This window comes from Haemaphysalis longicornis, unplaced genomic scaffold (assembly GCF_048455015.1).
Source record: "Haemaphysalis longicornis isolate Haplotype H1 unplaced genomic scaffold, Haemaphysalis longicornis Haplotype H1 scaffold_1, whole genome shotgun sequence".
Classification (NCBI taxonomy): domain Eukaryota; kingdom Metazoa; phylum Arthropoda; class Arachnida; order Ixodida; family Ixodidae; genus Haemaphysalis; species Haemaphysalis longicornis.
The window spans coordinates 254,128,327-254,142,428 of NW_027526203.1; the positions used below are offsets into that span (position 1 = coordinate 254,128,327).

General features: G+C 48.5%; 1 protein-coding gene across 5 annotated transcripts in view; it reads left to right on the forward strand.

The window, feature by feature from the left end:
• LOC144144408 (lysosomal alpha-mannosidase-like) overlaps positions 1-14,102 on the forward strand; it is a 225,508-nt gene that overhangs the window by 90,833 nt on the left and 120,573 nt on the right. The gene's annotated exons all lie outside the window — the stretch shown is intronic.

Below are 14,102 nucleotides of genomic sequence, written 5' to 3' on the forward strand. Positions count from 1 at the left end.
CAATGTTGTTGAACAAGAAGACAACATCACGAAAATATGAGGCAGAAAATCAATACATCCGTGACACTTGCAGTGTTTTTTTCTTAAAAAGTTCATGGATGCTTGATATTTCCTATAGCAAACGAAATACCACGTCCACTACAGAAAAAAATTCTGCAGAAATTCAGAGAATTATCTATTATAGCGTAGCATTCTTGTGCCGCCTACCTTGAGTGTGAGTTTTTTCCAGCCAAATTTTTGCTTTTTTCTAAATTCTGTCCGACCAATTATCTCCAATTACGCTATTATAACGATTACAGGTGAAACTGTCGCGAAATCTTCAATATTGTGGAAATGACATGCGTTATACGTTTTGGCATTTTCCGTAATTTTTTAATAGTTATCTGATTTCTTAGTTTTTCAAAATTTCGCCGGACGAGTTATCTCGGTTTACGTTACTATAAGGATTACATTTGGAACTTTCGCAAAATCTGCATTATTGTGGAAATGCAGCGCGTTACACGGTTCGCCATTTTCCGTAATTATTTCTTTCTTTCTTATTTTTTTTTTAGTTTTTCGAAATTTTGTTCGACCAATTATCTCCATGTATGCTATTATAACGATTACAGGGGGAACTTTCCTGAAGTCTGAATTGTTATAGAAATGCCTGCGGTATACGTTTTGTCAGTTTCTGTATTTTTATATTTTCGGTATTTTAGTTTTTCAAAATTTCACTCGACCAATTATCTCTATTTACTTTATTCTAACGATTACTTTTGGAACTTTCGCGAAATCCGCAATATGGTAGAAATGCAGTGCGTTACACGGTTCGCCATTTTCGGTAATTATATTTCATATTTTTTTATTTTTCTAGTGTTTCAAAATTTCGTTCGACCTATTATCTACATTTATGCTATTATAACGATTACAGCTGGAACTTTCGCGAAATCTGCATTATTGTGGAAATGCCACGCGGTATACGTTTTGAGAGTTTCCGCATTTTTTAATAGTTTTGTTATTATTTAGTTTTTCAAAATTTCGCTCCACCACTTTCTAAACATTTCGGACTTTCGTGAAATCTGCATTATTCTCGAAATGCAGGGCGTTAGACGGTTCGATATTTTCCGCAATTATTTTACATTTTTCTTCTATTTTTAGTTTTTCAAAATATCGTTCCACCAATTATCTCCATTTACGCAATTATAACGATTACAGGTGAAAATTTCGCGAAATCTACTTTACTGTGGAAATTCCATGCGGTATAAGCCTTGACATTTTCCGAATTTTTTAATATTTTCGTTATTTTTTAGTTTTTCAAAATTTCGCTCGACCGTTTTCTAATGAGTATACATTTCGGACTTTCGCGAAATCTGCATTATTCTCGAAATGCAGGGCGTTACACGGTTCACTATTTTCCGTAATTATTTTATATTTTTCTTCTATTGTTAGTTTTTCAAAATTTCGTTCAACCAATTATCTCCATTTACGCAATTATAACGATAACAAGTGAAACTTGCGCGAACTCTATTTTACTGTGGAAATGCCATGCGGTATAAGTTTTGACATTTTCCGCAATTTTTATATTTTTGTTATTTATTAGTTTTTCAAAATTTCGTTCAATTAATTATCTCCATTTACGTTATTCTAACGATTACATTTGGACCTTTCGCGACATCTGCATTTCTGGGGAAATTCTAATGCTACGCATTACAAGATTCACTCCGTCGCCTGCAGTTGCCCGCGCCAGTATAGTTCCTGACGGCTATTTAAGAAATCAAACAGCGACAGCAACAAGAAGTTGAACTAGATAGGTTCCACGTTACGCTTTGAACGCATGTGAAGTAGGGCAACGGAGTTCTATAAACGTTGGAGTAGGCTGCCTCGATTCACGCGCGTCTCTGCCGTACGGCATCACTGGCATCGAGGCACTCGGGGAACGCGGTAAATTTAAATTGAATTGAGAAAATTTCTAGCGTGTTATCTTGGAAGGAGCGATACGGGAGGGCAACAGCATGAGAGGCGATCGGGAAAAAGCAGGGAGGCATTTACTCGGCAGGGGCGCCAGACGACTATTGTCTTTCGTCGACATTTCAAATTAAAGGCGCAGATACACGGCATTTTTGTCTTTACATTACAACAAAGCATACAGCTGCCCTACAGCGAAGTCTATGAAAAAAACCGTTAACGGCTTTCCCTTTGCTCTTTCTCTTTTTGCTATACATCCGCCCCTTATTGAGATTCCAACAGGGCTTGCTTACTAAAAGCGCAGAAAAACGCGGGACAAAGAAAAGAACACGGCGTCGGCACTACACGTCGCTGGCCGTAAAGAAGAGTGCTTCTTTTGCCGCTGACAGAAGCACGGCACGCGCTCATGCGTCGCCGATATCTCTGTGAGCACTAAGAACGAGCACCTCGTGAAAGACAGATGTTTGAGGTGCACGTCCAAGGGTCACCAAGGGAGAGACTGCAAGGCCAGACTGAGCTGTGCGTCGTGCCGCGGGAGGCATGCAACCAGCATGTGCGACCTTCTGTCTAAGAACAACAGGGCAGCAGAAGGTGTGCCGCGAGCTGCGCTTTGTGTACATCGGCCACGGCTTGTGCGTCTGGAGGGAACGACAACCCCAATCCCTGTTCTAAGGACGACGTTCCGAGCATGGTTCAGCCACGATGGGAGGAGACGACTATACGTTCGAGGTGTATTCGACACCGGAAGCCAGCGATCCTTCATTAACGAAGACCTCGCAACCAAGCTGCGTTTGAAGGTCTTGAAGGAGACGGCGGTCGCCTTCAACACGTTAGGAAGAGCTTCGCTTCGCCACGTCTTCACAGAAGTGAAAAGTAGTTCAAGTCCCCCCGTCGCAGCCAGCTCGCTAGAAACGTTCAACCAATTGGGGAAATAGCGGTACTCGTCATTTGCCGATATATACCTGCAGGATCGACTGGTATGATCTTCGTAAACGATCTGCCGATGCTGAACGCGTACGGTGAACACTATCTTCAAACGGACACTTGAAGGACCATCTCGACAGAAGGCATTCCTAGAAGTGTAATTCACCTTGTCTGTGTCCTTCATGTAGCAGCGTCACGGAAGCCGAATCTGCGCCAGAGCTTTTGCAGTCATTCTGTCACCTGGGGTCAATGACATCGCCGACTCGAGTGAACCATCTACTGACCGTCTGCCACAAAACAAACGATTCAGAAGAATTTTCTGGAAAGAAGGCCGGGAAAATTCCTTGACGGACAATGGTGACATCGTACTGAATCGGCTGCAGAGATTAGCAAAGCGACTGTCACACTAAGAAAAGATGCTGCAGAGGTACGGCACCATGGTCATAGAGTACTTGTGGCTCAATCACGCTGAAGCCGTACCGTTAGTTCGTGACGTTCGGATGCTCTAATCATGCCGCATCGCGACGTCCTGCGTGAGGACTCACTGACAACTAAACTCCAAGTTGTTTTTCACGCCACCTCGCTCTCCAAAGGAAGCACCGTCCCTAAACGACTCTATCGAAAAATGAACGAACCTCCACCCAGAGCTACTTCAGGTTCTGCGTCAGTTCCAGTGGTATCCCATGGCCGTAAATTGGGACATCGAAAAGGCATTCATTGCAAATCGAAGTTAAGAACCGGATTGGGACACTTTCAGATTCCTGTATTTTGAGAACCTCCCTACCCGTATCCCGGAAAACACGGTGGAATGGACAATGACTAGCGTTCCACTTGGGTCTACCTCCAGTCCTTTTCTGCACATGGCCACCATTCACCATCACATGGATACGGTGAGCGTGGACGACCAAGAGCTTGCTAGGAAACTGAAAAGTCGTTTTGCGTTGGTGCAAGCAGAAACCTACAACGAAGGATAGGTCACCTATGAGAGATGCAAATCTATAATCCTAATCTATCCAAAGAGAACCAAATCTAGGCTTTCATCTGTTCCAGGGTCACAAAGCTGGTGGAAATTACAATGTTGTTAGTGATGTCGCCGTGAGCGACAATGTCAACAGTCTGGCGTCAGTGTGTGCGTCCATTCCCAGGATTAGTGTTTATACGGATCGACGTTCTCGCACAGATGAATGTTTTCTTTATACCATACACGCGCAGATCGAATAAACTGTGAGAAGTAGCCCGCAAAAGGGCTGCGCACTCGGAAATGCGTGAATTTGCAAGCAAAGCACGAATCGAATCCTGCCACAACACAGAGAAAACAACTGCTCCACAGAATCTCGCAGCGCAAGCGGTCCTCAGCCATGGCGACCGCGGCTGCGTAACCGCCGGTGTGAGGTCACGTGGAAGCTACGTATAGATGGCGCGGCAGCAGTGCAACGCGGAGAAATTGGAGTTACTTGGGTACACCTCCACCGTTTTTGTCGTGGGAGGAGCGAGACGCATAGGGAATAGCGTGAGAGGTGGGCGGGCACGAGAAGAGAGGCATTGACGTGGCAGGGGCGAGAGAAGACTATTGTCTTTCAACGATGTTTGCTGTGAAGTAGGCAGTAGTAATAGTAGCGGTTAGAGGGAAAGGAAAAGGAAACGAAGTGCATGGGGGGTTTTAGAGCTCCAGCTTAGCGTGTTACCATGTTGCCGCACCATTTGCGTATACATGTACTGGGAACCAATTGGGCTTGTGCGCATTCTTTCCCGTCAGATGGCTTAGTTCTAGATAAAAGCAGCACGCCTTGCGGTTCCCACACATTCTGATGAGGTGGTGGCCCGGCTCGATGTGCCCGCGTGCGTACAACAGTAACAAGGTAACGCCTTAAGCTGAAATTCCCTCATATGCACAGCGCACTTCCTTTCCTTAGCACCCACGACGACCTTTGGCTCTTCCGCAGAGTCATTAACCGTACATTACATGCTGTTAACCCAAACTATGTCCTAGCCATCGACATGAGAAAGGCATGTGTCAAGCAGCGATCCTTACCAAACTGGGTGCTGCATATCCGTGCCAACGGGCTCAAAAAAGTAAAAGCGAAGAGAATGAACGCGACACCACCGCTCCTCTGCCCCGGGAGAGCACAAAAAAAAATTCTTTGGCGATTACGATATCACCGAAAGTAAAATTCTAGCACAGGGCGCAAAGCTTCTGCGTCTCAGGAAGTGATCGCGTGATGAGCGAACGCACGACGGCGCGCGCTCCTCTGGCGTTATTTCGCAGCGCGTCGTTGCCACCGAGCATATTGTTGTACATTGCGTTTGAACTATCCCGCCCTAATGTCACGTTCTTTACATGAGCCGCGCAATGAGGAGGACGGCGAAGGACCGATGCAGCCCGCAGTGCGTGCTGGGCTTCTGTGCTTTTTAAAGCAAAGCTTTCGACCTTTACCTGCCAACGGTTCTTCCGTGGCGTGCGCGACAAGGAACTCCCAACGCGGCTGGGGATGGGGAGGGCGCTTTTCCCTCACGGAGCACAGTGTAGATGGCGCGGCCATAGGGCGCTATTCCCAGCGTTCCTCGCACCCAGATGACTACTCGAACCGGCGGGTGCGTCGGCTGGACGGCTTTGTCGCCTGCTTTAGCGACAGTTGCTTTGGGCCAGTTTTGGCGCTGCTTCGCGTCCATTCCTGGCTTTGTTCGCACGGCTTGATTTTTTCGACGGAACCTGCTCGCTAACCCTGACCCCACGCAACAAATTGGGCGTACGGCAAATATACGTTAAGAATTGGTTTGCAGGGCGGGAAAACAAAATTCACAAAGCACAGACATCTGGCCGCTAGAGAAACGCTACCTTTCGCGCACTGCTTGCCACGAATGGAACTCCGTATTATAAATTGTTGAATAACCATTGGGTTGTGTTTTAAGATGTATTACAAAAGGCGAAAGTAGCAACTAGTTCTGATAAATAGCGATTATGAAAGCTCCTTCATCTTTCTCGCAATTCGCAAAGTGACTAAACTAACTAGTTTAAATCGGTATAAATGGGAATCACTATATAAGCTCACATGCCGAATTGTTTCGGTGTCTGCACTTGTGTCGCGTGGTCATGTAGCCCCGAGCAAGCAAATAAGGATGGCTAGATGCCGCTGTCTCACCCTTCGAAAGACGCTCCTCTCCGTTTTCTTTTCGCCGACGCACGGCCGGGCTACAATAGCGGCGTCCGCCGCTCTAGCCCGGCCGTGCCCGACGCTGCTGCGGTCGGGGCACCACTCCCGCGAATTCCAGGTATCGGCTGGCAGAGTCTCTTTGTAGAAAAACGTGTGTATTTTCAAGTTAGGTCGCTTGGGGAATGGTTGTGGGTGTGGTTTAAAGCTCTGCTTTCCAACCACCTTCACAGCGTGAATTGGAGCCAATTTTTTTGTGAAGTTAAAACAAGAGAATTCCTGACGCGAATTCCTGACGCGAATTCCTGACAGTGGACCGGCCGTTGACATTTTCAAGTGTCGCTAAAGGCGCTGCGAGATGTCGAAGACGAAGGGCGAGTCGCGTTGCATAAGCGGGTGAACATCAGAGCGACTCCAAAGACGTTTGCTTTCCCTGATGCCTGGTTGCGCCCCTCCTCTCTCGGGCGCCATTGTCACCAAGGCGCGGTTTTCCCACATTTGCGCGGACTTAGTACAACGCCCTCCCTCTCAAACTTTCGCATACTTTCCTGCCCCGCTTTCCTGCTCGCTCTATCTCGTCTACCTTCGGTGTCCTCTTCGTTCGATCGGTTCGACAGCGACGCAGAACCACAGGAGCGGGCGCTTAAAAGCTTGCGCTATGAAAGAAAATAGAACCAAGCCGAGCTGAGAATGAACGTGCCGTACCCGCTCACGCAACGCCCAAGGACGCCTCTACATAAGTCTTCTCAGAACAAGCCCACTTCAGGGTTCATACATGATTCAGGGACAAGAATTCAAGGGTATTCAAGGACTTTCAAGGCCATGCCAAGGCATTTTCAAGGGCGCAGGCGAGCACGTGCACTAACCTTTCACTACTCCTTTCACACGCTAAACGATTACTTCTTTAATCTAAAATAAATGACCTCAAGAAAAATCTCTGAAGCACCTCCACCCATTGGAAGTGGAGAAATTTACGCCCACCCACAGTGATCTTTACAAAAGACATGCCACCTCGAACTTTTTCGAGCGAGGAACGTAACTCAATACCCCCTGCTAAGGCTCCTAAAATGACTAAGGTAGGGCCATTCTATGATCTTGCCGCCTTTCTCCCTCACCCACGCTCCTTTCCTCCTCCATGTTTTGCTATTTTCTTTTTCTCCGGCCAGCGCCGCCCGCCATTGGCCAACGGAGAAGTTACGTGTAGCTGCCGTTTTTTTTTTTTTTTTTCGTCGGCGGCCGCGTCGGCTCTCCAGCTTGGGCATTGCGCAACGCCGCCGGTGGGGCGCCATGTTTGGATGAGCAGCTTGAGTGCCGGCTTTATCGTAGGCGCCAGCGAATAGCAAGTAAGTATTAGATGCTCGTTCCGAACAAATGTCACATCGGTGTCACTTTATGTTGCTTAGCGGTGCCGATGTGTTGTGCCTTAGGCAGCGCGAATAGGTTCAGGGATTGCAAAAGACTTCGTTATTCCGTCCGGGAAACGCGACGCAGAAAGGAGAAAAGTTCGGTTGCATAGATTTGAACGGGCATACTTCAAGCCGACGCAATCATCACTCTTTTTCGAGGTAAGTTTCTGAATGCTTCTTCTCGCTTTGTTCAATTCTGCGCAAGCTTCAGCGGTCACTTACGAAGAAACGCGTATTCCCTCCGCGACCATCATCCACCCTTTGTTCTGAGTAGGCATTGCGCGCAGTGGAGAGTTCGTCACGTCGTAAGCTTTGCTTTGGATAAGGGGCAGTGTATTCGTCATGTGCGGACTTAACTCTCAGCATAATTATCAGCGGCGTAGCATGTTCAGTCGGTTGTCGTAAGGTTTTCGTGACGCAAGAATTGTTCACCATTCTTGCTTGTTTTGGCCGACGGCAGCTTGCGTCTGACCATGTAGCGTGTGCGTTTCCGAGTGCGTGTAAGTTCTTTGTGGCATGAAGTCATGTTTTGTGTGTAAGCGACCCGAATAGTATTATAATCCCGTTGTTATGACATTGGAGCGATTTGCTGCATAATATGTGCTTCGTCGGTGCGGCTCAAATTGAGGCTGTAAAGAAAAAATTGCGGCTAGGTAAAACAATTTAAGGTCAGCTAATCTAGTGACCGCGCCGTGGACGAACGTTTGACTCGCAATTTCTGTTATCGCTTTGTTAAATTCGCGCACGTTTGAATGGACACTTGGAATGCATATTCGCACCGCAACGGATGTACGCCCTTTCTTCCGTGTATGCACAGTGCACAGAGGACTGTTAATTACATCTTAACGTTTGCATTACACGTGATGCCGTACATTTGCGGTGTGCGCGCTTACTTCATCTTTGTAGTCAACGGCGCAGCGTACCAGTCATTGCGATTTGAAGCAAAACACACTGGGCGACTATATTATTCTCAGCAGACCTATTTTAAATGCAGAGCATTTCAGTAACTCACGATGTCACCCGCGTTGACGTCCGTCGTAGTCCGCACCGTCGTTGTCCGCACCCCTCCCCCTACACTACGTATATAAAAAGGGGCAGACATACCCAAATATTTACGCACAAATCTGGTTGAACGAAGTAGCTTGCGGCATACCGGAGCTCTCTTGTGTACCCTTTAGCTGTTGACTTTAAAAAAAAACTGCGTGGCGTGCGAACTAAACTTTTAAAGAAGGGCGATGACCCCGCGCCGGCGCCGGTGCCCGCGGAGGCCGCAGACGCGGCCGCGGAGACGCCAGCGCCATCTCTCGCCCCCGCCGCGGATCCTCCCGCGGCGAAGTGCGAGGAGGTGGCGCCGCTCGTCGGCACCCCAGCAAAGAAAGAACTGAAACTAAAGCGTGGCAAACTGTTCGCATGGCGACGCAGTGAAACATCCACCTCGCGAGGGGCACGATCAAATGCAGAGCATTTCCGGGGGCGCACGACGTTAAGTAGTTTGCGTTACGTTAATGTTGTTGCACTTGTGGCAACTGCTGACGAGAGAGCGCTCGTCAGCAGTAATTTGAATGAGTCAACGATATAAGGCGCGTTCGTAGCGTCCCATTCTGTGTCGGCTTTGTGGCGCAGTGGGTAGAGCACCATCTACATTGCGTTCCGCCCGCAGGGTCGAGGGAGCGAAACCTGGCGCCGGATAGTATTTTCTTTTATATAGTGTAGGGGAGGGGTGCGGACAACGACGGTGCGGACTACGACGGGACAACGCGGGTGACATCGTGAGTTACTGAAATGCTCTGCATTTAAAAAAGTACTATCCGGCGCCTGGTTTCGATCCCTCGACCCTGCGGGCAGAACGCAATGTACATGGTGCTCTACCCACTGCGCCACGAAGCCGACACAGAATGGGAGGCTACGAACGCGCCTTATATCCTTGACTCATTCAAAATACGTCAAGTAGCTGCCGATACGACGTATTCACTACCACCAACTCCCCAAACACTAAACGTTAACGCAATACACCCACCCCCTATGCTGATGATGATAATGATTCCTATTGGTTTCCCCTTTGAAGCGGGGTGATGACATGTCATCTTACCAAAAAGGACTAATATAACCATGTTTTACACTCTTGGTTTAATACTAGCGCTGCTTAGGGCAGGCACTAAAGCTTATTAGGCCCGAAATATTTTCTTTTCCCTGTTACAGGTGGTAACTGTCCTAGGCAATATTCCCTCTCTGCTTTTCGTCCACCAGCATTCTAATCTTCTTTTCGTCCCCTTTTGCGACGCATTTACTCTAGTCCCCTTCGAGGGGAGATGGGCTCAATTTTTTGTCCAGCAAAGCGCTTGTTAAACTGGTTTAGTGTAAGCGAGTTGAGCGTGGATGCGGCACTGAGCAGATGCGCGAACACAAATTTGACCATGCTACGGCAGAACGGTCACTAACTCTCTTCTGCAATGCATTATTGCCTATATTTGCGGGGTGTTTGTGGCGCATCTCAAATTCGGTGGTGACTTTTTTTCCCGTCTCAATAGGATTATTTCACGGATCAATTTGAGCAACGGACATTGGAGAAGCTTGGCGTTAAAAAACTAAACCCAAATGCCACTCCCAGCATTTTTTCTCACAGGAAGCCACGTCAGCCACCTGCACGACGTCATTACGGACGTTTGTTCCAATAAAATATGTTTGGTGGCACCAATTCATTTTTGTGATATACTTTATTGTTTTCTCGTGATAATCATCGTGACATTGGTTCTCTTTAGAGTTTCTTTCGGGTGTATTACTGTGTTAGTGCAATGTACAAATATGCCAGAATATATCCCAGCACAAAACAATTCTGTCCAGGCGCCTCCATTAATAACGGCTGTAAACAAACGACCGCGCCCGGCAAAACAACGTATTGCATGATTAATTAACTGTAGCCAATTATTTACATAATTTGTACCTACAGGGACTCGATCTCTGGTTCCTGTGAGAAATAAGAGGCTACGAATCTGTAATTTCAGTTTACCCTGTCGATTGATCGCAGTCTTCTCTGGTGCCTATTCCCAGAATTACAAGCCTACGTTTTTCACTCGGTTTGCACATGAACGTGCGGCCACAAGTGCAGTTTAATGTATCCGGCTGCGAAGTCGGGGAAGCAGGGACTTTTCACGTCGCTGTACGTGCACACACGCACAACAGCATGTTTATATATATTTTTAATCTATTCACAGCAGCCTATAACGACATGAAGGTAAAAGAAACATTTCTACAAAAACGGCAAACCAATAAACTGCGCGGAATTAAGGTAGGATGTAGGTCGTTAGTAAAAGCGGGCGCAGACTGAACGCCGCTAATGATTCACAACCATCGTAATAAAGGCGAATGCAAGGACGTCAGCGCAGCGCTCGAACGATGTCATTTGCGAATGAAGCGCTCTGTATACTGCCGCAAACCGTGCGCAAGCCCTCTGTGCAGTGATTGCACGACCACAGTCACGCGAATGCAAGAACGGAACTACCGTAACAGAGCAGTTTGAAATGTCCACGCTCGATGCTTTCGCGTTCACGAGCTATCCTGGGATGTTACAGCATGCCGCACACGTATGCAAACGCAAATATCCCCTTGTAGACAAGAATATAAAACAAAATACCCTCACTCTGTGCGGGTTGGTAAAACGGGGCTCTAGAAATCCTATAAATGCTACCAAAGAGCGATTGCGGCGCGAAAACAAGAGCAAACTGCACGAAAAACTGCATCGAGCGGCCGGAAGCGTTGCGAGGGCGTCTGCTCTGAAACAGACAACAAAAATGGCGGCACCGCCACGGGGAGGAACCCTCTCACGGAGGCGGACGGATATGTGACGTCAACAGCACGTGACCGGAGTATCCGGCCTGGCGGCGCATCCACACGTGCGGAGCTACGCGGAGTGACTAGCAGACGACAGCGCCAAGGAACAGGTTCCATTCCCCGCCGAGGGCCACCGCCGTCGAGCGAAAATATGGGGAGGCATTTTCTTTCGCGGAGCCACCGCGGGCTATCCCCCCCGGGGGGCGGAGCCTAAAACCGGTCACGTGAGCGGGTCCCGCGGGCCAAAAAGAGAGGGTTTCTCCGTCGTGTGAATCCCTGAATCCCGCTTGAGGGGGGGGGGGGGGGGAGAGGAGGGCAGCAAAGAAGGAGGGAGCAGTTGGCGCTACGTTAGTAAAAATTACCCTTCCATTCGCATTCCCCAAATTTATGTATTTATGTGTTCATTAACGGGAAAGGGGGGGGGGGGGGATTGACGACTCTACTGGCTCTGCCTAGCATCACACCCGTCAAAATAAAATATTCCAGTAAAGCTTACGAGCTAGATGCACTGTGTCCTCACATTCAGAGTTTTGCTTATCTGTGTTTATTTCTGTTTCACCCTGGAGTGTCAGCACCATTTGTTTTTAAGACGTAGTGGGGCATAGCTATGGAAAGGGGGGGGGGGGCACAGCAGCGGGAAGATACGTAAAATAAATAACAGGACAAGGCAATAAAGAAAGCAGCATGAAAAATTGGAAGGGGACCTATACGAATTTCCGCCTCGTCCTATGTAGGGATTTCATTCCGTACGAGCTATTGCATAAAGCAGCCCGCCTGTGCTCCCAAGCTCACTTTAAATTGTAAAAGCTCTATAAAGCAGCACTACTGCACCCTCAAGCTGGCTTTAAATTGTAGAAAGCATGTTTTGGATGGGGAGTGTGCAGGGCCACACTGATATAAGCCACGAAAACCCGGTCACGTAATCGGGTCTCCTCTTTGTTGCCCAGACAGATCAAGGGTTTTGAAGGAGAAGGAAAAAATTCCAGGCATTCGAGGCCCTTAAAAACTCAATTTTCAATTTCAAGGGTTTTCAAGGACGTGTGCGAACTCTGCCACTTGAACATTTGAAATGCGGATGTTTGGCGGCGCCACAAACCCGCGCCCACCCAGGCGCCGATCACCTGGACACCGCTGGCCGGGAAGACGCAGCAGCACACGTGGCACGAAGAAGGAACGGAAGACGGGAAGAGTCGAACGAGCAGCCCGGCACATCCAAGTAGTGCGCTCGGGACGCCCGCCATGCGCCGTGCGGGTAACATTAAAGGGAGTTTGCACCCCAGCTACACGGGTTAATTTCAAGACTCTCACGTGGGGCTTAACCTCGTTAGGTTGTACTGTAATGTGCCGCTACTGAAATCACCTGATTCCCACCATGTTCGCTGGCCATCCACTGATGTAGAGCTGGATGGAATTTAGGGCGCAGCCCTTTTGCGGCCGTCTCTGGGCTGAGCCGTGTCGTCGTCGTAATCAAGTGAACGATGGCAAGACCGAATAGTGATAGAAAGCAAAGAAGGAGAGAGTCGCGAAGACAGAATAGTGAAAGAAAGCAAAGGAGGTGAGTATCGCGAAATTGTAGGGGGAGGGCGGTTCGCAGTGGCGGCGCGAGCGCTCTCCAAAAGTGTGCGGTGGGGAAAGAGGGGCAGTATGCTGTGCCCTGAAGAGACACTCATCTGCCCGACGCTGGCGTGCGTTCCCTAAGACGCGAGTGGCGGTCCCTTTCTGAAATCCCACTTCGCGCCGTCGATGCAGAGGCTCGCCATCGCTGACGTCGAGAGAACCCACGATTGAGTGAGTGACAGCTTTTGCGCCCAAATATCACCTTAGGGAGTATCGTAATCGCCAGCCAATACTCGTTTTATTTTTTTCTCGCAGTGGCGAAAAACAATAGTGTGCACAGGATTTCGGCACACGTTAGGTAGTTCCAGGTCAAAATTCTTCCGTAGGCTTACACTAAGCATCTCAACCTTAGTGAAGCTTCGGCACGCGACACCTATTTGTAGAAACATCCAAAGGAACACAAGGAACTAGGTAACAGGAGACAGGGCACACGGAGCAAGCTTCGGCACCCGACACCGCCACCAAGCTACTCCACAATGGAAACATCAACCTAACCTAACCCAACCCAACCCTACCCAACCAATTCTAATCTAACCTTACGAAACCAAAACCAATGCACTCCGCACCCCAATCCCCCGCCTTTGTCGCCACGGAAACTATGTGAAAGCCAGCGCTGTGTAACAAGCGACGTCGGGAAACGAACACTGCGACACAATACACATATTCATATGTCGGAACATTATGGAACACCGTCGAACGCTACGTCATCACGTGGAATGATCTCAAGTAGCAAACGACGGACGTATATTGAAATAACAGAAGTCCGCTAATGCGAATTCCTGAAAGCGGACCGGCCGTTGCGATTTGCGTGTCGCTGAAGGCGCTCGGAGATGTCGAAGACGGACGGCAAGTCACGTAAAACATGCGGGTGAACGTTACAGCGAATCCAAATACACCAACGTACGGGACACCTAGAAGCACATTTGATCCGTAGACAACAAACAAATCTAAAAGCAATTTTTTGCACTGGGGCTCTTCGATTTACAGTCTCGGACTCACCGCGGATAGTCCGCGGGTAGTCCGAGGATTCCCCGAAGCCATAGGGATACATGGGAAAATCGAATACCGGACTGCTTCTCGGGGAGTCCGCGGCGAGTCCGAGACTGTAAATCGAAGAGCCCCACTGTCTACGACAGGACCGTCGCATTTTGTTTCTAAATGTGAGCGCTTCACAGCATTCACATTCACGTCCAATAGTCTGCGCTCAGGTATACGTTCAAGTTCCCACATCTCA